Here is a 23,589-nt window from a genome sequence, read left to right on the forward strand (position 1 = left end):
TAACCTGTGACACCATGACACCTAAATACTACGAGTACCTACATAGCGGTTATGTTCCCATTATGTGGCCGTATCGACATGTGTTTCGTGCCATGCCACGCCGGCGTACGCTACGCCACGCTGAACCGCGCCACGCCATCCCGTTATACCCGGCACACGGCCGCGCATTGTCCGATACTGTTCACGGGATACGATGGCATAGACGTGCCTGCATATGTACACCAGACATATTGATACACAGCACGATACACACCGATTACATAATAGGCCTATGTCGCGTGGATCGGCCCTCGAACTGGCCGTCCAGCCGAGCCGATGCAACGTCGCTCGATCTGATGCAGTTTACCCGATCAAGATAACCCGGTTTAACATGGATGATTCCGGCGTTCATTGCCGATGCAACCAGACTCGCTAGCTAAATCGACGGTCGGAAGGGGCTCGCGACACACGAGTTCGAGGAATCTCGATGGAATGTCAGAGTAGACGTTTTAAACTTGCGGCACGCAAGTTAGACATCGCGGAGTCGAAGCGATCAACTTCCCTCGACTGGTTGGTGGATTATACAGTTTGTAAAAAAAAAGCTACACGAGAGTAACTACAATTTACAAACAAAAAGCAAACTATTTCTCATAAAGCTCTGGCTTTATCCAGATATTAACATATACGTATTTATTAACGCTGCTTTCTATAGATTAAAATTGGAAAATTAAAACAATGGCGTTGATTAAAATTATAGAGGACAACGGTAGTGTAACACGGCATTAATGACAGAAACCGTGTGAGTTATTGGTATGCAATATCGGGATACGCAGAGGAAAGCGTAACAGGGGAAAGATACGACGAAAACAGCTATTCGCGAACAGGACTGGCTATGCTCGAACGAGAATACAATCAGGGATATATTTTCTATTTCCCAAATGTGTGCGTTCCAATCACGTTCACAGGTACGGTTACACGATTTATATTTATGTCGATCCTAACCATGTATTTTTTATTTGTACACCGATTCTACACGTAATTTAATAGTCGCAGAGTTCACAAATTGACAATCTATCAATTTAGAATTTTCAACAAAAACTAATATTCGTTATGGGGCGCGTGTGGGTAACCGTTTCAACCGTTTCTAAAAGCGTTTGTTGTCCAACCATAAATGTACAAACGCCCAATTGCGGGGTTAATCTAAAATTTATTCAACCCCGTGTCTATTTCCGTGATTAACAAATGTCTATTATATAATTTACTAAACATGTTTCTTCACAGAATAAACGTTCAATGAATTTATGCGTTCATTGAATTTCAATATTAAAAATTTAACGTATATCATAGTTGCATTATAACGCTAATCGAAGTACGCGTAAAACTTACGTCGTTTTGTAAAATTGTTTGTAACTATCTCGTATGATTTTGAGGAATGAACGTTGTTCCAGGATGAAGAATACAAACGTCAAAAAGATTATACAATTATACCCAGATTATACCCACTGGGTTCAATAATTTTTCAAGACTTTTAAATGTTATTAAAAATTTAAATAAATTTTCTAACAACTTTAAAAAGTTTTCGAAACCTACACCACCCAGCAATACGTTTCAGAGGTCATCTCCAGCTAATGTAATCTTCAAACCGAATAATTTACCCTAACACCAAAAATACCTGCAGAGGGTCAAAGGTGTTACCTTTAGGTCGAGACCTCGTGCTCTGTAGTCTTTTGGAACAACCTGTTATCCCTAGCTAGTCGTTGATCTCGTCTCAAACCAGTTTTTTGACCCTCGTTTATAATAAAGCTGCAATGACGATGTTACACGACACGTCTGCAATAACCGGTTCTTCGCTGGGGGTCCTTACAGAGGGAAAAGAAATCGTTCAAGAAACGATCTGTTTGCACGTTTCTCAAATCAATGCGATCCTTCGTGCCATTCTACTGCTTAGCTTTATTCATTAGGACGATATTCTCACGAAAGGGTGATGTTATACGATAACTCGAAACCAGAGGTCATTGTCTGAGCATTCGAGTTTCAAGGGTCGGTTCTTAAACTTTTAGAAAAAAATGGCTCGAGGGAAATGAGAATCCGATGGATTGATATCTAAGGATAGACGATAAACTCCTGCATACGAAATTGTGGGATTCGCAGCTCGTGAAGTTCTTACTTCGTAAGAACTGGAATTAAATTAATCGTACTATATGCAGCGGATTATTAAGAGGTCTTTCTTCATAAATGATATCGTGTAAACACGTACGAGAAGGTACCTCGTGAGAATTTTTATTTTAATCTTTCAATACTAATCGTTATATTATTCTTTTGTAGTGATATTGAAATTGGGATTAATTATATTTAAACACGAATGTTGTAGTTATAATATTCTTAAAAAAAAATAAACAATAAGGTGATTCAAACTTTTAGATGCAAATATTTAATAGAATTGTTAAATTGAATTTCTTTAATCATTTTGTTTGTCTACCTTACAAAAATTGTTTTATAGAGTATAAGGGCACAGTGGTATATGATTGATAGTAAAAAAAGTTCTACATACTTTTTTGAGCATGATTAAGTAATTTTCAGATATTATCAGGGCTCAAAGTTATGATTAAATTATTTTCGTAATAAACGGGTACTGTGGTTTTATTACCAATTAATGAGACGTAATGACTGCTCATTTTGGGCGTGGCGAAAGACACAATGCCGGCGAAAATTTGTTAATTTCTATTTGCGCAAGTATTTTCCGCAAAATTCATTCCAACCATTTTCCGACACGACCTGGAAGGACTGATACGAGAGAGAACTTTGTGCAAGTTGAAAGCACGGCATACTGAACCGCAAATAGTTCGAGGCGCAAGCACGAAAAGTTCTCACAGACGTATCATGAGACGTTCTGAAACGGAGCTTGATAACGTCGTTGTTTGTTTGAACATGAAACAGCGACGTGTTTCCTCAAGAACTTTTAGTTAACCGACATAGCTCGCAAGAAGTACAGAAAAGCGTTTTAAAAAGCGTTTTAACTGAAATATATATATTTATTGGTATTAATATTGACACTTCGCAAAACATTGTTTCCGGATCATAGAATGAACAAAAAAAAAAAAAATTATTGAAGCAATAATTTCACTTTTTATTATTTTACTGGAGGTAAAATTATGGAAAAATTTAATTAACTTCGAAGCTTGACATATTTTTCAGAAATTTTTATCCTTATTGTGTAATAATTCTCTTTTAAATGCTTTGCATGAATTAGAAATTTGTAGAGAAAGGAATTAACGAATTATTGCATTCGTATATTAATCTGGATGATTCGACAAAATTTTTATAATAAAGAAGTAAAAGGAATTTAATGCGAAAGAAGAAGTAACGATGTTACTATAAGAAAAAATAAGTTTACTAATATCGGTCATTAATTAAAATATATATTATTTTCAATAAATATATTATATTAATTTCAATTATTCATCGAGAAATAATATTATTAGTTAACAATAATAGCGAGAAATATCTGTATTACGTTTATATAGCTAGTCCAGAAAAATATTCCCGGATAGACAATTTTTATCGTATGTAAGAATTAATTTAGATTTGCTTAATTATGAATTATGAGTTATTAGTAAAATATGGAACGAGATTATATTTTTGATGAGAAAAATAATGTCTTTCCTAATTTTTTCACATAAAGGGTATTAAAATAGATAAAAAATTCATTTCTAAAAAAAATTAATATTAAATTCTAAATAGTGGAAAACTTGTTCAGATTAAATAACTTTTAGATTACAGTAAATTAATTGTAAATCAGTTCGTGCAAATAATATTAAAATGCTCGTAATTATGAATATCCTTGGAAATATTTATATCGTAAAAGTATAAAAATTTGGAGACGAAAGAAAAAAATATTAGCTTAAAGTGCAATTAAAAGAAACGGGCGCGTAAATCGAGTAAGTAGAAGGTGCTATATTACGACTTACGTCTACCTTCATTTAATTCTTTTGCAGCTTCACTTTCCCTCTCGTGAAAGTCTTAATTACATCTGCTGCGATATTTCTTCCATATGCTTAAGCTAAAGAGTTACTCAGCTTCTTCTAAATTATAATGAAATTTATTTCATCTACTTATGTCTTTAACTTTATTTCATTTTTTATTTACACTTTTAATGAATATCTTCGTTCTTGAACGATTATTTTTAATTGTGAAATTATTCCAGCAAAGTTCCTGCTTTGTGTCTATTGCGTTTTGTTTTTGTAAGAGGTAAAGTGAGTTAGTAATATAAATTCATTAAGTAATATTTTACTATAAGCTAAATAAAGTAGAAAAGGGGAATGAGAAGATTATTTAATAATAAGATATTATGGTCGTTATAAATATTACAAGCACATACGTAATACATGTATAAATAATATATCAGACGTTATCACATAGAAATAATTTATAAAAAAAAGATTCTGATAATTTATTGAAAAGATAATGGGATAAAGGTGAAGGATATAACTAAATTATTTTACCCTCCGAGGAAAATTGTTTTTCACTAATTATAGTTAATAGAAGCACATGTTTTGAATGTAAAGTAAATGTAAAAAAATGTAAATATCGTAAAGAAGATAAAATGCAACAAAATATCAGACGAATTTTACCGAAAACAAATAAGTATATATTCTACTTAATTACATATTAATTTATCAAAATACAATGTTAGATAAATCTACGCAACATGAAGGGCGAAAATGCTGAGAAGAAAAAATGTACGAATTTTTCAAAAATATTCACGTACAACAAACCTACAGAAATTTCTAGATTTCTCTTCTATCGACCATTTGAACTCTTACCAAGTCGCTACACGTTCAACAAAATTATACAATCGAAAATAATAAATTATTCAGAATAGATATTAAACTAACTAGTTGGCTGAACTTGCACTCTTCATCTTCCATTTCTTTATATTTTTCATTAAATTTCAATCCTTAGTCCACTTGAGCGCTCTCTTCTGCAAGAAGCTAAGGATACCATCAGTTCCACCAAGTGGAGAACTCGTGAACTTCTGCAGCATCCTGCAGACGCGTGCAAGGTCTGCACGCGGAGCACGGGGTACGATGGAGGGGGTTGAGCTGCAGCTTTATTGGGGGTCCAACAATGATCGGTTGCTCCATCATAAAAGGTCGTAGCTGTTCTAGCACGCCGTGCCTCCCTTTCCAACTCTATCTCGTTCCGGTTCTTCGCCAGCTCTATGCAAATCGTTCGGCGAGCAGGCTCAAGATCGAAGAACGCGCTGCGCTGCTCGATCAGTTGAAAATCGGCCGCTGTTCGACACACTTGGTTTTCGTAAACGGTGACGAACTCGTGGACTTGTCTGGTAGTTGCTTGGAAGACGATCGAGCAGCCATGTCGAGTAAGACGGTGTCGGGACGTGAACGCGGAGAAAAATGGCGGGAAAAATCGGAGCGTGCGTGGGCGCAGGATCGATGAAGAGCGCAAAATGGCGACGCGAGAAAGCAGGCAGAGAGAATTGACGAAGAAGGGAGAGGGTTCGCCGAGGAAGGGGATGAAGGAGCAGTCGAAGGGAGCGCAGGCGGTTTGGAATGGGTGACTAGGAGAACGGTGAGTATCGGAGGTGTAAAAAAAGAGAAAAAAAGAGAAGGAAGAGGGAAAAGAAGGGAAGGAGGGAAAAAATTGAAGCCACCGTTGAAATCGAACCCCTTTCTAGGTCAAGGATGCCGAGAGTGAAAATCAAAGAGCGCCTCCGCTCTGCGATCGTAGACGGTCTCGGTTATACTCTTCACTTTTTTCCCCTCTTCTTTTGTCCGGCAAATGAAATACCATTGTATGAATTCCGTATATATACTCCGTCGGCCGTCGTGTTATGATATCGTTAAATTTATCGATAGAGACGAGAGCCACTTTGATTGCAGTACGTATACGCTTAAAGCGAGCTAACCGTTATGCAAAGCTATTCTTTTTGCTCGGCCATGCGAAATTCTTCTTTAGATATATCGACGTTTATCGTTATGTTCGTTTGCATTATTAGTGGTCTCCATTCGGATCGTTATGTTCCTTTTCGTTTTTAGTTTAGACAATCGTATTTGGATTTTCGTGTGCAGTATTCTTTTGAAGAATTCGAAATTGCTGGAGCTTTAGCGAAATTGTAGAATCTCTTACAGACTAATTCTGTTGGAATTTCTGTAGATCTATAAAATTATTTGATTAGTTTTAGTCTCCAAATTGACAAAAAAAGTGGATTGAAATTTGAACGAAAAATACCTCGAATCTTGTTAGACATCTTACACATCTTACACATTTCCATTGATTCTAATTCATCCATAGAGTATTCCGTCGTTCGATCAGTTTCTTTTATATTGAGAAATATTTTTATATTAGCAAACAGTTATCTTCACTATTGGTTAATTTATTCCTGTTTTAAACACAAAGATAAAATACACAACTGTTGAATGAATTAAACATAAAATGATGAAAAGGTACTTGATTCGATTGGAAGAATATTCGCATTAATAAAATACTATAAATTCTTTTACGTTCCATACCAGAACTGTCCGTTTACCACTAGCATGAGAGAAGTCTAGCATTTTTTAAATAACATCTTTATATATCGTAATAGTATCTGAAGAAAGAAAAGCAAAATTTACATTCGGCAGTAAGTGTGTTAATAATTCGCATCATTTATTAATTATTTTCCCCGTTCACCCATCCGATCTTCCTTACGTGTCATTTTCATCTTTCGTTTGAACAAAAGCTATTAGTAAATTGCGAATATTTATGCAAACTCACATCCTCATAAATATAATTTAAAAAATGAGACCTGTTTTTATTCATCAAAAGTACGATAGCAAGGAATTGTATACTTTACTGATTCTGAACATTTTTAACCCTTTGATAGTGTCAATCCGAAAACTCGGACAAGTTGTCAAATATGAAATTTTAAATGCCAAACGCGATTATAATGTTCATATCAGAAGATATCAGAAACGTAACGAAGATAAAGAGATAATTTTGTCTAAAATCGTTCTAAATTCTTTCCTTATTTTATTACACTGTCGAAGAGTTAAATATCACACGTAATCTGTACAATTCCACGTGTTTCAAGTTCTCGTAAATGCATAAATATCCATTAAACTAGTACAAAACACGAGGTTAAAAAACTAAATACATTGTCGATTAAAAAACAGAGCAGAAGCAGATGCTCCCAATTGGAAGTCGTTAGCGACTTATTCTCCTTCGACTTCCTCCTTTATCTCGTGCACGAGAAACTCAGCAATTCCGTGTGCGCGCGTCTCCTTGGCTCTAGACGGATATCGGTCCACCTTGTGTCTCGACGTGAGATTCATTAACTTACACGGACGCGGCAACCCGTTCAGTCCGCTCGAACTCCACGGAAAAGTGTAATCGACAAAGTTTATCGAATGGCAGAAGGGTACGAAAAGGGTCGTGGACGTGGGACGAGTACGTGGCAGCGATTTTCCCTCGTTCCTCTGGAGAGTAGCCGCGTCGCTCGTGGTTGGTTACCGCTGCTCGTTTCCACGACAGCTCGTAAAATAGGAACGGTACGCCCACGAGACTAGGCGAGAACCATAGACTCCGAAGGCTCGGTTAATTAGACACCGAATCGATCTTTGCCGCTGTGCTCGGAGTATTTATTAAAAGGCGACGATAGTTGATGGTTAATGACGATGATTGTCACGGACTTGGTCCTCGAGATCGTTGGAACTTCTATAATGTATGCACTTCTGTTCGAGATACAGTATTAATCTCATACAAAACCTGATAATTACGTTATGAATATTTATGCAAATATATATCATGATTGATACGATTAGAAAAATAGGATCTGTTTAGAGATATTTTAACGAGTATTACATTTTAGATATTTCGCGTGTCTTTTGCATTCTGTACGACATATATTCCATAGATTTTCATCAAATTTCTCCTAAATGCATGAATTGATTTAAGTTTTCGTAAGTGTGCTAATATTTATGAACGGTAGAGTGGAAAACGTGAACGTGAACAGAACGTGAAAGTATATTGGATATATACAGGGTGGTTTAATAATGATACGACTGGACGTCGAAATTTGTCTGATAACGCGTGTACAAAGAGAGATAGGGCGATAAAGATAGATTAGTTTCAATAATACTTAATGCGCTTATTAGATTTGCTTTAGCATGAAAAGTATAAATCCGTCGTGGTAAATGAAGTTCCTGGATTCTTTCATGAAATTTCTTTGAAGTCGTTCATGAAATTGTGAAATAATTTTTCAAATAATTACAGCTACTGGTGATTGCTTTTGTGACGAAGCAGTATTAAACGGTTTAATATAAGAATAGAACAAATGCGAAGTCTGTCATTCCTGTAGTAGATGTGTATGAGCTATGCATTACTTCAATATACGTAATTCTAAATAGAAGAAATATTTCGTTATTTTATACCATTCTCTGTGATAATATATATTTAAATTTATATTGAGAAACGAATGTTAGTTTTATGTTGGTAAAACACCAGTCGTAAAAAAATTAATCTATACGTAATGGAAAATGAATCCGTCACATAATTCCTTGAAAAAATCCATTAATTCTACCAAAACAATGAACAAATAATATATATTTCTTAAACGTGGCAATACAATGACGTACGATTGTCATAATGAAATACAATTGAAAATGAAATATCCAGGTAACAATATTCTAATTATTTCCATTTCGTTCGGCACTAATTTAATGCAAATATCCCTCATTATTTAAAACTATGAATTTCATGAAAAAAGATTTCTAAATCTAAACTAAAAATATACAGTTCTGTTCGCGTCGCGTATATATATACTTAAAAGAAAAGTTCATTCCTCTTTCACTCCCCACGGTACGGTCGGTCTATAGAATCAAAAGGAAACAAGAAAAATGAAGAGCGTCGACGCGCAAGAGAGCAGAGGTGGTCGCGTTGAAGGTGTTCACCGCTTAAATCATCGTGAATTCAATTACGATCGCAAGCGACGTTTCAGCGGTGGTTCCAAAAGCTGTGCTTTTTAATAACTTTGATCGTGGCGCATTGTCCCGACCTGGACGTCGGTCAATTACGCCCACCTATCTTATTTACACTCCTGCTCGAGCTGTTTTCTCCGTTTCTCTTTAGCGAGAGAGAATGTTCGTCGCGATAACCCGACGACACCACGTTTTCGCGATAGTCACGTAAAAACAGAAACAGCACGCCCGTGAGACCGCGTCTCGGGTTAATTAGATATTGAATTAATACTCCTAGGAGATACTCCCGGTACGAGTCAACTGGCATAACTCGCGAGAAAGCTTTTCCCCCAATCCTCTTTCGTTTCTGTCCTCTTCGATACTCTTCCTACGCTCTCACGCCCTTCTCTCCCATGGATCGGCCTCTTCTTCACGGGGATTTTAATTACCGGCGTATCCTTACTCTTAATTAATTATCGGCTCGTGCAACGCCTCTAAATAATTTTAATTAAAGTCGTTGAACGGGCCCGAGCCGATTACGAAATTTAATTACCCGCTCGCTGTTAAGTGGTTCGATGCCTTCGCAGCCCAAGCGATAAGAACGCCAAACGAGGCCCTCACTCAGGAATTTTGACCACGAATTTTGTTTGGTATTTGGTTTTTTATCTTTTTACACCTCAAAGAAATTCCTTGCGTTTGAGAAATTCTCCTTTTTGAAAGATATCCGTTCTATTTGGAAGATACTTGAGTTAAGATATATGTATATCGAGGATATTTATCTGTTGAATTTTGGAGCAAGTTTGGGTGAACTTATATTTGAAAATTTGAAATTACTCAGTAGCGAAAATATCTCAGTTTTTATTACTTTCTAATGATTGTAACGTTCGATATGGATCTTCTCATGGAATTTCAATGATCCATTCATGGTAAGAACTTTCGATGATTCTTTTTCAAAGGTGTTGCGTTAATATCTTCCTCTTCGGCCTTAAATCTTCTTGATACTAATCGATTATGCTCTTAAAGAATCAGATAATCCGCTAAAAACTGGAAGTCGTTCGATAACTCGTGGGTATAACGCCTCCAAGCAGTGGAGCAGCCGTATTATCCAGTAACCTTCATACATACCGCCTAACCTGCTTCATTTCTCACTGCAAATTACGGCGGCGCTCTTTCCAGTTAGTACGCATATTTTGTTAATTCAACTAAAAACCCCTGATCTCATTAACCCGTCCCACGTAACGTTCCGCGGCGCAGTTACCTTCAGAAGAGTTCCAGCTTATTTTTTTTCTCGCATGCCACGCTCCCCCTCCTCGTCCCTCGACCTCAACTCTTTTTAATACCGAGTACCAATTAGGACAACGGCGGAGTAAGTTCTGGTGCCCCTCTTGAGCCGCCATAAAGCTGGATAGTTGGCGGGCGGTGGTAGGGGGCCCCTTTCTCTCGTTCCTGACTCCAGATGGGGGCTTCTCCCGAGGGTGGCGGCGGTGTTGGTTGAGCCAAAATGGTGGCTCCGTAGCGGGGTGACCTCCGTGCACGGTTCGTAATGGCGAAGTTTACTTTGGCCATTTGTATCGAGGAAAAGGAGCGAGACGGATGGACGCTTGCGGGACGGAGAGAACGCAAACGACACGAGGTGAAACGAGGAGAAGAGGCGGCTAGAAGAGAACAAAACGCGGCATAGAACGAGAGAAGAGGTGGATAGATAGAGAAAGACGATAAAAACAGTGGAGGAAGGGAGAAAGGGATAAGAGGAAAGGCAAAGGGGGATGAAGAGAGACGAGGAACAGGTCGAATCCTCGGTCTCCGAAAAGGAGCGAAGGGGGTTGAAGCCAGGCTGGCCATAATAATTCACGATATAAAGCTAAAGTACCTTGGCCGGAGGAAAGTTTCGGGGTGGTGCACTGGGCGTCCGACGTCGATAAATTAGCTTACACTTTTTACATAATGCGACGACGAGGGCCGAGGAGATGGAAGAAGCAGCAAACCTCTCCCTCTCTCTCTTCTATCTGTTTCTACGGCTTCCACCAGAAGAGACTGGAGGAGCTCTGGTGGTTGGATCAACGACGAGGGGGCGGCTGACGGTCCTCGTCCTCGCGTACAGAGGTGTACCTAACTACCTCAAACTCGTCTGCCTCCTCGGGTCAAATTAATTCCGGTATTAAAATTTGGCTTGCAAATATTCTCGACCCGCGGCTATACGCGTGTGCCGGGACACACGCACCGGTCGAGCGTGTGCACTCTTCGTCGTTCGACAACGTGTGCATTCATCTACCGTTCCGGTTTCCTCTGACCACGCACACGTTCGCTGGTAGCGCGCGCGTACACTACCGTTGTCCACGCGTACCTATCCATGTACGCACGTAATTTACATCTGTTATTATGGAAAAGGCCTCGTCTCCTTCCACTCGCTCCGCTCGCTCGACCGCGTTTCGATGTTTCAACTGTCCTGTAGAAAGTGGAGGAAAACGCCCCCGGGCCTGGGAATTTTAGTCGGCAATGAACGACGCGCTCACTCCCTCCCCTTTGTACCTCTTTGCCACTTTTTCTCACAATTTCTTGTCTTTTTGGCAATAATTTCCTCTACACGGTTGTAATGTTTCGTTCGAACTACACCCAGCTACGATTTGTCCTTAATCGAGTTTGAATTCTCGTATCGGTTTTCGAGTTCTTTATCTTTCCTCTATTTCGAGGATTTGTGCTTGCTCTTCGGCGTTCTTTCGTTAATAAACATACATTTTTGTCTTTAGATTGAACTGCTTTCGGGCTTGTTTCTGGAATAACATCCGGCTGGTATTTTTGATTCGCGAGCATATTCGTTCGTTTCGCCTATCCCGTGATTTTTACAGGTTTTATGATAAGACAATGCAGTTAGTTCATGGTATTATGGAAATATTCACAAATCTGGAAATATGAATATTAAAATCGTAAAGTATATTAATGCATTAATGAAAAAAATGATAATCCCTATTGAATTTTTAAAAATACGAATAATTACTTGTTTCTATTCGGTGAGAATTTTTTGTAATTAAACAGCTTTTTATTACATTTATTACACAAGCATAAGATATAGGTACTTGCAAGCGATACGTATTTCAAATTTTTCCGATACGAAATAATACCTATTTTGATTTCAACTCGTATGTTGCGATAGATAAAATATTTAAAAGGTCTAATTTTGCTTTATAACCTTTCATAAATAAATATTACATTTGTATTTGAAATACAATCCCCCATAAAATACCCAAACACGTTTCTCTAATCCGCGCTCCAAAATTCATTCATTAAATTAAAATCTTATAAAATTCTTAAGCCAAACAGATTCCTTAAAACTTTACGTAAATTGTCGCAATGCTTCTGCATTTTTATAATAAAATTAAAACAAGAAATTGCACAGTTCGTCATATTTCCCGCATGATTAAAAGCTAAAAACTTATCTTAGAGATAGAAGAAAGTTATTGATTAGAAAATAATTAAAACGACGTGGCTGAGCCAATCCGACAAAATTCTTACCATTAACACTCTTATTTTCTCTACTCAACGTAAGTGCCTTACTCTCTAATATCTTCTATAATTAATTCTAACCAATGCATAAACACCTATAAATTACATAAATCCTGCGATCGCCTCCGCCCAAAACGTGTGCTCGTAATCCACGCACATCGGCATGCGTGAAATCACGGTCTCGCGATCCAATCAGAGACGATCGATGCGTGCCGATATGAGGCGTGCGTGTTAATATAATCGCGGCATTGAGAACACCCGTCACCGTGGATGTACGCGGGCGAATTCTCATGGAAATTTTCATATTCATGTATTCATTGTTTATTGGCGTGTCGGGCCGCTGCGGTGGTCGTTCCACTGTAGTTGGAGAATGGGACAGTCGGAGGAACGGAGAAATAACGTTACAGGCGACAACGTAAGAACAACAAGGTGCGTTCACAAGGGAACTCTGCATATCCACAGCTACATTAACCCATCGTTACGTACTCGTCGGTATGCTTGACCTGCGATTGCTTGATCGACCGGAAATGCCGATGCGCGATTACTGTTTACACGAGAGTTTACGCCGATTGAAAGCATCCGTGTGCGCTAACGCAGTGTACTTTGCGCGAGAGCCTGGAAATTGGCGCTCCGCGTCTTACTTCTTTGCATAATGACCGATCGATTCGTTCGTAAAATGTGTTTAATCTGTTCATAATCGAGTTCTTCCTTAGATCATTAGGCGTTAATGCAAAATTTCATTTACGACCTTCCTTTTTTCGATAAATTTGTATCATCGATTTTTGTCTCCTTACACTGTGGCTACGAAAGAAAATTTCAAAAATTCGCTAAATGTTTCCTTCGTCACTGTTTCCTTCCTTTCTCGATTCTAGAATTTTGTATAATTTAAAGAAATCGGCGTATTTACAATTGCGACAATTTACCACTTGGTTCTTCAGGGATTAATCAGCAACTTCGGTACTTACAAACTGGTTCTTTCAAGTCCGTTTGTCAAACTAAATCTTTAAGATTCTTAAACTAACTAAATCCCTTTAAACAATTGTCATTGAACGAGAAACACAGTTTCGTTTGGTAAGTCGGCTTTGAGAGCATGGTTTTTGGCGCCATTTTTTGGTCGAATGTAGATGTTCGATGGTTGCGAGGGATATTTGAGACTGGATATTTCGAGGATTTAGCCATGTAGACTTTGTCCTGTCGAACATTTGGATTTGTTCATGAATTGTCGGTTTTGTTAAATCGTTAAAAAATTGAGATCATGTCGCTCCTCTTTTTTGTACTTTATATCGATTTTGTTATTCATACTGCTGTAAAAATTGTTTTCAATGGTATATTATTGACTACCTATAACTGATAACTTTTTGTAACAACATATATTTACCGATAAAATTGTTTTGATTAAAAATTGTCGCCATTTAATAGACACAAGATAAGGATCAGCGTCAAATATTGTATGAAAATATAAATATTAAAATTAGTATGAAAACGTGTTACCATTTATCATATATACCTACATAGCACATATGTAATAAAAATATAAGTATTACATATCATACAATATATTATAAATATATTATAAATATATTATACAATATATATTTACACTTTTTATATACAATACATATATATGTATATTTGAGGAGTAAATTTATATTGTATATATCTATATATATACATAAGCTTATTATATATATTGTATATACTATATATTATATATTACATATACGTTTATTTACTCCTGAAAAATATAACCGCTAATAGAGTCTAAATCCGCGAATGCGTTTCGGAATTTTTCGCTCCAAAGTCGACTATCATATTTTAATCCCTTTTTAAAGCAAGTGAAACAGTAACAGCGCAGCAGAAATATTTTAAAGTGTCCCCGAATACCGATAAAACAATTTATTCCCCTCGCTAGATCGATAACAATAGAAAGTTGATTATTTGACACGCAGGTTCGATTAGATGGGCCTCTGCCGGTCGATCGGTCAAAACAAAAAGAGGAAAAGGGAGGGAGAGAAAAAAATACCGCTCCATGGGATTGAAATTATTCGAAAAAAATATGTATTCGTGCGACGAATCCTGGGCCGCTTTGTCGTACATTTTAATACAGGAATTTTCATGCCGCTTAATGTAAGCCCCGGGCTTTAAGCCCAGTGCGATCTGCGCGTTCTTTCATCGGCCAGATATTTATTATTTTTATACCGCCATAGCAAAAACCATCCCGTTTTTCCCTGCGCCACCGCTTGGAAATGCGCGCATCCACCTCGAAATTCTTCCGGGAATGGATCGTCACGCCCGCTTCACCAAGATCAAATGAGAATTTCCGTCACACAGCTTTGAATCCTTCATTTTGTTTAATATCTTTGTCTCGCGTTTCAACCGTTAACAGTATAACTTTTACACGATTTCTATGTACTCGCGTTCTATTCTCGGTCTGGTTCTTATCGTTCTTACTTAATGTTTGTTTGGCCGCGGACGACAGGTTTCCGATGTTCGTCCTCTCCGCGGGACCAAGTCGTCGTCGTAGTCGTCGCCGTCCTGCCTCATGACACGTGACAGCACTTTGTTTCGAGGGACTACGAGAAATTCTCAGATTCATTATGTTTCCAAGTCCTTTGACTCTTTGCTGTTGATAAGCGCGTCAGTCTCCGTCCTCTGGCCATCTCGCTCCTTTCAGCGGAAATTTCTTTCAGAGGCCACTTAGCGCATGAAACGATTACCTACCCCCCGGAGTTTTTATGATTGAATTCCCGCGACGTTATCGTACCTTTTGCATCGCCAACTTTCTGCCCAGCCTCTTTATTGTCCGGAGCAACTGGGATTTTCGATGATATCCTAGCGGTGCCGGCTAACCTAACGTTCCGTGCAACGTCCCACGATTAATAAAAAGTATCCTGTCAATGTTGTTTCGTGAACATCGAAAGATCGAATAATGTGAATCTGCTTATTACTGTTGCGAGGAGATAGTGAAAATTTTGTAATTAATGATTGTTCCATTTTCTCGTATGCTGTACGAGGTGTTCAAAATGAATGTATGACGTAGTTTGATAAATTGAAAAGTTATTTTAATCGAGACTGTTCGATGATATTTATTGTTAATATTTACGCGATTATAATTATTATAATCGAACTTCGATTCCTTATATACGATATAGAAGACTTGATTTATTGCCATTACGTAACATTTTCTCTGAAGATTATTTCGAATTGTACAGAGTACAGTAAACAAAGTAAGCAAGTTATAAATAATTAATAAGACATTAATTTGTACTTAACAACGAATATTGATCAACAGTCGAATAGTTTGAAACATGCGAAAATTTATTATCATCTGTTTCCGAATTAAACAGGCAAAAGGAAGGGAGAAATGCCACTAAATCTCGTTAGTTTACAAAAAGAGCTTAGCATGTGGTAAGCGGAATGCTTAGCGGGAAACACGGAATGCGCGATGCAACAGATCTTTTTTCGTGGTTCTCAGTCATAAGACATATCTCACGGCGCGGCGGCGACAAGTGTAAAGGGTCGTTTGTAAACGTCGACTTACGGATACGCGTGCGCTTGGGCGCGCGCTCGTGGGCTAGCACCCTTTCCGCGAACGCACACACGCACGGGTAGATTTCCTCTTGGCCATTTTTAACGAACTTTTTCCGAAACTTCAATCTATATAACTCATTCTCGTGCAGACGGCACATTCATTTTTCCACGGTAGTTGAGCGTTTACATCGTCTGCGTCTCTTCACCGCCCACTGACCACCCTGCATAAGTAATTTTCTGCCCTGCATAGGTAATTTTCATGACGACCTCGTAGTTGTCGGCGTTGTTCAAGCTAATGTCTAGCATCTGAATAAACGTGTTTATTCTCGAGGGAATTGCAGGAAATACACGGTTACAGTGCACCACCGACAGAAACGTTGGCCGCTCGGTTTTAGCAATCGATAAAAGGCGCTATTCTCCGACCGTTGTGTATTATGTTTCCGCGTGAAATTAACGGAGGAACATAATTTGTTCTCAGACGCGTACAATGCAGTACGTGATTGAATTTCGCGATGGAGTAACGCGGCGTCCAAGCCGTCAGACGATTTTCATTGGGCTTAGAGAAATTCGAACGTGGTATCTACATAGTAAAATAGACGATGTGTGTATATCGCGCGTGTATTAACGAGAATGAGATTACTATTGAGATTAAAAGGAATACTTTCTATTGATGAAAATCGAATTGATGGCTTCTGTAAAATCAATTTCACGTTGATTGACTTTTCTTAATTACTTACTTCGTTGTACAGACTACTTCGTTTTCCTTTTATTTTACGTGGTTGGTGTTCGACGTCGCGTATTTCTGGAAAAGTTTCCGCGATTCTGTAAGTGAAAGTAAAAATATTGTTACTTTTCTTAAAGGAATAAAAAAAGAGATAAAATTTGAGAAAAATATGAAATTACGAAATATATACACATTGTAATTTTATCGATGAAAACAGGCGAAAAAGATATTAATTATTCCATCATTGATAACTTCATCACGCAACGAGCTTAAACGGAGCGAATTATACTATCGACAATAATATCGTAATCTTATAACAACGAATACTTCTAGACAAATATCTGGTGAACGTAGCAAAATAAACTTTGATTTCAATTTTTAATGAGTGCTAGATACGCTCCAAAATCCATGATAATGGGAATCAACGAATGCGTTCCAATTAGCAAATTTTTCAACAAACTTCGAATAGATCCTTCCTCATTCTGTATTTTTAAAGAACATATTCATCTTTCTGGAAATAAAAAGAGTTATTTTTATAAAATTCAACTTATGATTTCAACCGAGTCGCTAATAACCTATTATAGCGGCCAACGCGACAATTAAAAAATTATAACATCAAAAAGTGATAATATTATGAAAATATACATTTCACTGATTCTCCATTCTAGAAATGATCTATCGTTTATTCAAAGATATTCTGTTGAAAATGACGAAATAATTCGAATAAATTATGAATATTACTCGACGAGAAAGACATAATCTGTCTGACTTGGCATCAATTTTACCGTAAAATTTCCAAGAGTTCCGAAGCAATTTACTATGAAAAGCTGCATACACAAGAATTTTAACATACGATTACCCGACTAAACATCTCATACACTTGGAGAGTCGTGCTTCCAGAGACTGGCAAAGGGTCCTAAACATAATCTCTCTTAAAAAAGCAAAACCCGTGTGTTTCGTTGCTTTTGAAGCGTCCTTAAACGCAACGGGCGCGCAGCGCGCCGCGAAATTGCAAAATGACGAGCGCTTACAGTTCCTCGAAAGCGTGGCGAAGAGAGCGAATTAGCTCTTTATCTGAGCCGCAACGGCGCGCGACAAGAGATATCGGATACCCTTTCCAGACAGGAAACGCTGGAAAACACAAAGGAACTTTCGAAGCGTTTGCCAGAGCGCGCCGCGCGTATCCCGCGATCGTACGCGTGTGTGTATCGAGCGGGCTGCGTGCTTCAACGATCAGAAACGCGCTATAAAAGCGCGCGGATGCAGAGCGAGGGAGACAGAAAAACAGAAATAGAGCGAGAAAAAGAAAGAAACGCTTGTGCCCGGTCGCGTCCGTTTCCAATCGGCCGAGCCGGTTGCGCGGCGAAATAAAGTCGAAGGGACGCACGGCGGACATGGTCCGGCGGAGTCGATCAAAAGGAGAGAAAGAAGGAAAGACCAGGCTCCGCTGGTGTGTCCGGTCGCTCTCTTACGGAGAAACGAATTTACCCGGGGATACCGCCTCGTTTCCAATTGATCCAAGCCGCTCTTCTGGGTCGTGATCAAAACTCCGCCACGCTACCGAATTTGATCTGCTGAAAGCTTCTTGTAATTGGACGTAATGCCCTCGTCCCGGGTGCTGTGTCTCGTTCGACCAACGAGACCGAGGAAAAAGGGCTACGAACGCGTGAAGAGGGGCGGAAAAGGGTGAGGATTCCGGTTGGAAAAGCGAGTCGTAGAAAAGCGCTCGAAGGAAAGGGGCGAAGAGGTGGGTGGATGAGGGTGGCCGTCACCGGGGGACCAGGGAGAAAATAAGAGAGAGGGCCGCTACGAAACGAGCCGTCCGAGACGGCTGTTACGAATTCGATTGTCCTCCGGCTGGGCTCTATTCCTTCCTACCCTTGCTCCCTTCGTTTTCTGTTTTTCGCTCGTTTCTATCCTTGCCTTGGAAATATCCCCAGCCCCTATTTTCTACGCAGTCCGGAGCAACCCTCACGGGTACCCGCTACCTCTCCCGAGGAATCACTTGCTCCGGCATAACGCCGCGCGAAACCTCTCCAAACAAAGTCTCGGCGCGTTAGGGGACGGCATCAATTTTTCGCTCGTTGCACCTGCGGCTTTCGGGGCAGACCCACCACCGCACCGATCGGAGGAAGCCTGTTCGACGACCGATCGCCAACCGGTCTAAAGCTTAAGGGTGACGTTTCGTTATGCCGCAAGAATAAAGGAGATAGGTGACACGCGACCTCGACAACTCGATACGTGACACTGTGCGTTGAATACCCGTTGAACGAATGGCTTCAACTTTGAGTGGTTTAACAGGTTCGGCATAATACGTCTTGAATTCGAGCCGGGATAGACCTTTACGATTACGCATACTCATTGGAATACGACGTATTAATGCTTTATTGACAATCGAAATTGTATTTCATATCAAAGATTTTGATTTTGAAAAGTATATTAAAGAGGTTGTTGATGTATTAATCAAAAATAATGAAATTTTGGAGAGAACTCTTATAGTATCTAATTTATTCGAAAAGCGGATGTAAATTTTTGTGATATGAAAATACATTTTAATGAAGATTCGATCAATAGTGAGCGTGTTAAGTATCGAGTTGGTGTAGGTGTCTTGTTTGTTGGTTGATAACTTGATTTTGAAATCACGCAGTCCGAGTTAATTATCGCTGGATTCCGAAATACATTTTTTTAGTTTTGTTATAGGGAGATGCGTTAAAGGAAAAATTATCTGGTCTGTGAAAAGGTGTTTTATCCGACAAAAATTACCGTCTTTAAGATCTCAGCGGACGGATTACAGTGGATGCAACAAGTATTTATACGTATCCATGTTTCTTTCTAGATAAATTCTTTTTTTCTTAACTACGTTCCACTGTTTCCTTTTTTAATGTTAAATATCTCAACTGATATCAAATTATTTATATTTAAATTGTAGAAAATTTAATATACTTGAATTTAATTAAATAATGTGTAAATGTCCAGATAGATATACTTACAAGTGTGCAACTACCTTTTTCATTTATTGCATTTTCTGTGTCTTTTCAACTTTATTTAATGAAGATTGTGCTAAACAAAATCTAATTATAAATTCATACGCAGAATATTTGACTCTTTGAAATATATATATTCAAATTTGCTAGTTTAATTATCAACATATTCGAGATTTTGAAATCTGTCTACTAATAAAAACAAGATACTTTTTGTTCGGATAAGAAGAGTTGATTTTTCTTTCAATTGTTACTGTTTAAAATATTTATCGACAAATGCGTGTACGAAAAGATCGAATATCGAAACGGAAAGTGACCTATCCTTGATGGAATTGGTAGACTTTATCGAATTACCTTATTTTTTGGACGATTTTTATCGACAAAAATAGTATTGGAAAAAATTTGTGCCACGTGTAAAATATTTGATGTCGAAACTAAAAGCCTCCGATGTTTGAACGAGTTGATAGATTCGATTGAATCGATTGACCTTGCGTTCAATTTCCTCCGAGAAAAAAACCGTCTTAAAAGAAATTGACGCGGCTACACAGAATACGATATCAAGATTTAATATACCTACTCGGACTCGATTAATTAGTAAAGAGACACAATGGTATATTATAATGGTATATGGACAATGGTATACAAATACACTGTATTTAATTTGGAATCGATGAAATTTAATCTCTTGCTTAAATTGCCAATTATAAAATCACCACGTAACTTAAAGTTATAATTCATAAAGCTTAATCTCCACGTTGTATTCGTAAAATTTCTAGTTCGTAAATCTTCGCAGACTGCTTACGATAAATAGCTGCTAACGGAGGCTATGAAAAATCAAGCGGCTTGTTCCACAAACCAATATTTTAATAAAACCATCCTATTCCCACCATGTAGGTGTAAAAAAAGAGAAAAAAGAAAGCAGATGAATTCGATTGCAATTCGAATTCGATTTCGAGATTAAAATCAATGGAACCCTCGGTGGAGCGTGGCTGGGTAGTTGCGGGGTAGTGTCTGATCGAACGGGAACACATGATCGAAGGCACGGTGTCGGACGACAACGGAGCTCGCGTCGTGAAAAATGGCACGGGACAGGCGGGAACGGGACAACGCGAAAAGCAAAAACGCGCCACGTGTTGCGTTCGAAATAAATAGCCGGTACGCCGGTAATAATGTAAACAGTATAACAATCATCGGCATTACGTAATTATATCGAGGCCGGCGGTATCACCGATAAAGCGACCAATGCCCGTAATTTGTCGGGGTGTCAAAGTTTTCGGGAAAATATCGAAAAATCAGCAACGCAGCGCACGATATATCGGCGTCGGCCGTTTCTCGCTTCTGTGGCTCGCTGGATATTATCAGATGGAGTATTGCCAACAGGTGATTTCGAAAATAACAATAATTTAATTTCCCCGAATATGTGGGTCACGGGGACTTTCGATTTCACGGGCGACGCGTTAATTAAGTATCGCGTATGCATTACGTGCCATGTTTCTGTCTACTATCCCGTCCGTTTCGAAATCGGGTTATAGACGGTTAAATTATCCTAGGTTTCGAGTTACGTTTCTATCAGATGAGAAAATCACGCGAAAGATACGATATATATATATACACGTGTACCGGTGGACGTTATTAGAGACAAATAATATACAACGTTTAATACACCTTTCGGTTATTATTTTGGCAATCAGATAATCAGAACGGGGATCAATGTTTTGAATACGAGCCGACGTTTCAGTCCGTAATTTCTACCGCAGGGGAGTATTTTTAAGTCGATTATGAAACAACGAAACAGTAAATTCGTGCTATAGGTTTAAAGGTAATTTCCAATAACCGAAAGCGTTACCGGCGTAGATACGAAGCTATATACGTTCCTCCTTCTGGAACGAACGAATAGGAAAAAAGCAGAAGGAGAAAAAGAAAAAAAAAGAAAAAAAAACAAAGGAGAACTGTTTCCGTTTAACCCTTTATCTAACCGAGATGCATCCTCCAGAAGACAATCAACCCCATGGAAAAGCCCGAGAGGCTCGTACGGCGGACGGAGATCCCCCAAACACGAATGTATTTTTAAAGTAAAACGTTAGTGCCTAATGTTCGTCCACATTTTGCGCTTAATACAGGATCGTAGGGGGAATCAAGGGAATAAGAGCGGCTGAGAGAGCGGCGAGTGTGTGCGTGTAACACACACGTCCGCGGCGAGGGGGTTGACGTAGTTCCGTAAAGGGTAGAGAGAAACTCGAGAGAGAAAGAGTAAGGGCGTGAACGAATCGGGGGGACGGCAGGGGGTTGGAAGGATTGCGGGGTCGGTGGCAGAAACCCCCTTCGCGCTATCTCGTGGTAGGGCTGTTTTTCGCGGCTCGCAAAATGGCCGCCACCCCCACTCTACTATCAGCCTGTTCTGGTTAGAGGGTGTAGAGGGCTCGAATTTTCTCCGTCCTGCTCTCTTTCTATCCGCCGTATGTTCGTTCGTTCGTTCGTTCGTTTGCCGTTCGTTCGTCGTTCGTTAGTGCACCCCCTCTCTGCCGGCGGCGGAGCTTCAGCCTCTTTCAACCCTCTCCTATCGGTCCCCCGGCTACAATATTCCCCTCTATTTTCCATTTCCACCACCATACTTGTGACTCTCCCCTCCCCGATTTGCCGCTTGCTCAGCGCCACCGCCGGCAACTAGAAACCAGCCTCTCTTCGTTCTTCTCTTTCTCACCCCATTCGAATCTCCTCGTCTCCCGTTCAACCTTCGCTCTTTCCGTCCTCCCGCCACTCTCTTTCTCTGTCTCCTTTTTTCTCACAACCTCCGTTTTCCACCTCTTCACCCCTGTCACCCTCATTCTCCACCCTCTTCTAGTTTGCCGTTTCAGCTACTCCTACCACCTTTCGCCCTCTCTTTTTCGCACGTCCACAACCCCCTCCGTGCACAGTGTCGTTGCTTTCTGTCTCTTTTTCCTTTACCGCCGACCCTCGTCGGCCTCGCACGTACACACCGGTACACGGTGTTCCAGCGAGGTCGGGCACGAATATTGTTACGTAGAACGCGAATGAAATTTATAACTAATTACGGGAAAAGTTTAGATGACCGTCGAGCCGTTCGGCGGCCGGAAAGGGGTTGACCCGATGGCTGGCTGGAATATACAGAAGCTAGAGAGACGCTACGGAGACACAAGGGGCGGTGGGGGCATGATACTGGAAGGAGGGGTGGCCATCGGGGGAAGTATGGAACGGTTTCGGTCGGACAGTTGGGAGTTGTGTCGGTATAGAAACCAAATTACATTAATTAGGGTATTAAGCGTCCTCTATCGTACGGGAAAAAAGGACAGGACTGGACGGAGGATCGCGGGGGTCACAGTGAACGCGGCTTAAGACGGATTCCACGGTTTTCATGTGACAGAGAATTTAAAAGCGCGTTGCGTCATCCCCTTCTAATTAGCCTTTACCTCGCTGGCTGGAATTTCGTGACCGATGAAGAGAATTGTAATAAACGATCCTCTTGTATCGTAGATCGCTTATTGATCCGGGGGAAATCGCCGTTGAAACTGTATGCCCGACATTTTACACTTTCCACGAGTAGAATTATCCAGTTACAGCGCGACAAAATTTAGTAAGACGTTCGTACGTTAAAAAACGATTTTTCAATCGGACACGTTAGTGTGTCACTTTCGACGATAAGAACATTTGACTTTGCGACTCGGATTTATTTTTCGTTCTTGCCATTACTGAGGTAAAGTGCAATATCTGATCACGTTGAATCAGAGGCTTCAGCAGTAACGCACGTAATTCAATAATACTATTTGTAAATTTGGAAAGCAAAGAGGAACTCTCTGTTTCTGTACTCTAAACAGAAGCGAAAAGCTAATAACGAGCTGTATGTTATTCGTAATTAATTTATTTCTCGATAGATAAATTATCTGTATCGATTCGTGTC

The 23,589-nt window shown here is 39.4% G+C and overlaps 1 long non-coding RNA gene across 1 annotated transcript in view; it reads left to right on the forward strand.

Moving 5' to 3' along the window:
* Positions 1–4,606: 4,606 nt before the first annotated feature.
* Positions 4,607–23,589, forward strand: part of LOC132912570 (uncharacterized) — a 45,018-nt gene continuing 26,035 nt past the window's right edge. The window contains exon 1 of the long non-coding RNA XR_009659236.1: positions 4,607–5,571. This is a non-coding gene — a long non-coding RNA (uncharacterized LOC132912570). The remainder of the gene's footprint in view (positions 5,572–23,589) is intronic.

This window comes from Bombus pascuorum, chromosome 12 (assembly GCF_905332965.1).
Source record: "Bombus pascuorum chromosome 12, iyBomPasc1.1, whole genome shotgun sequence".
Lineage (NCBI taxonomy): Eukaryota > Metazoa > Arthropoda > Insecta > Hymenoptera > Apidae > Bombus > Bombus pascuorum.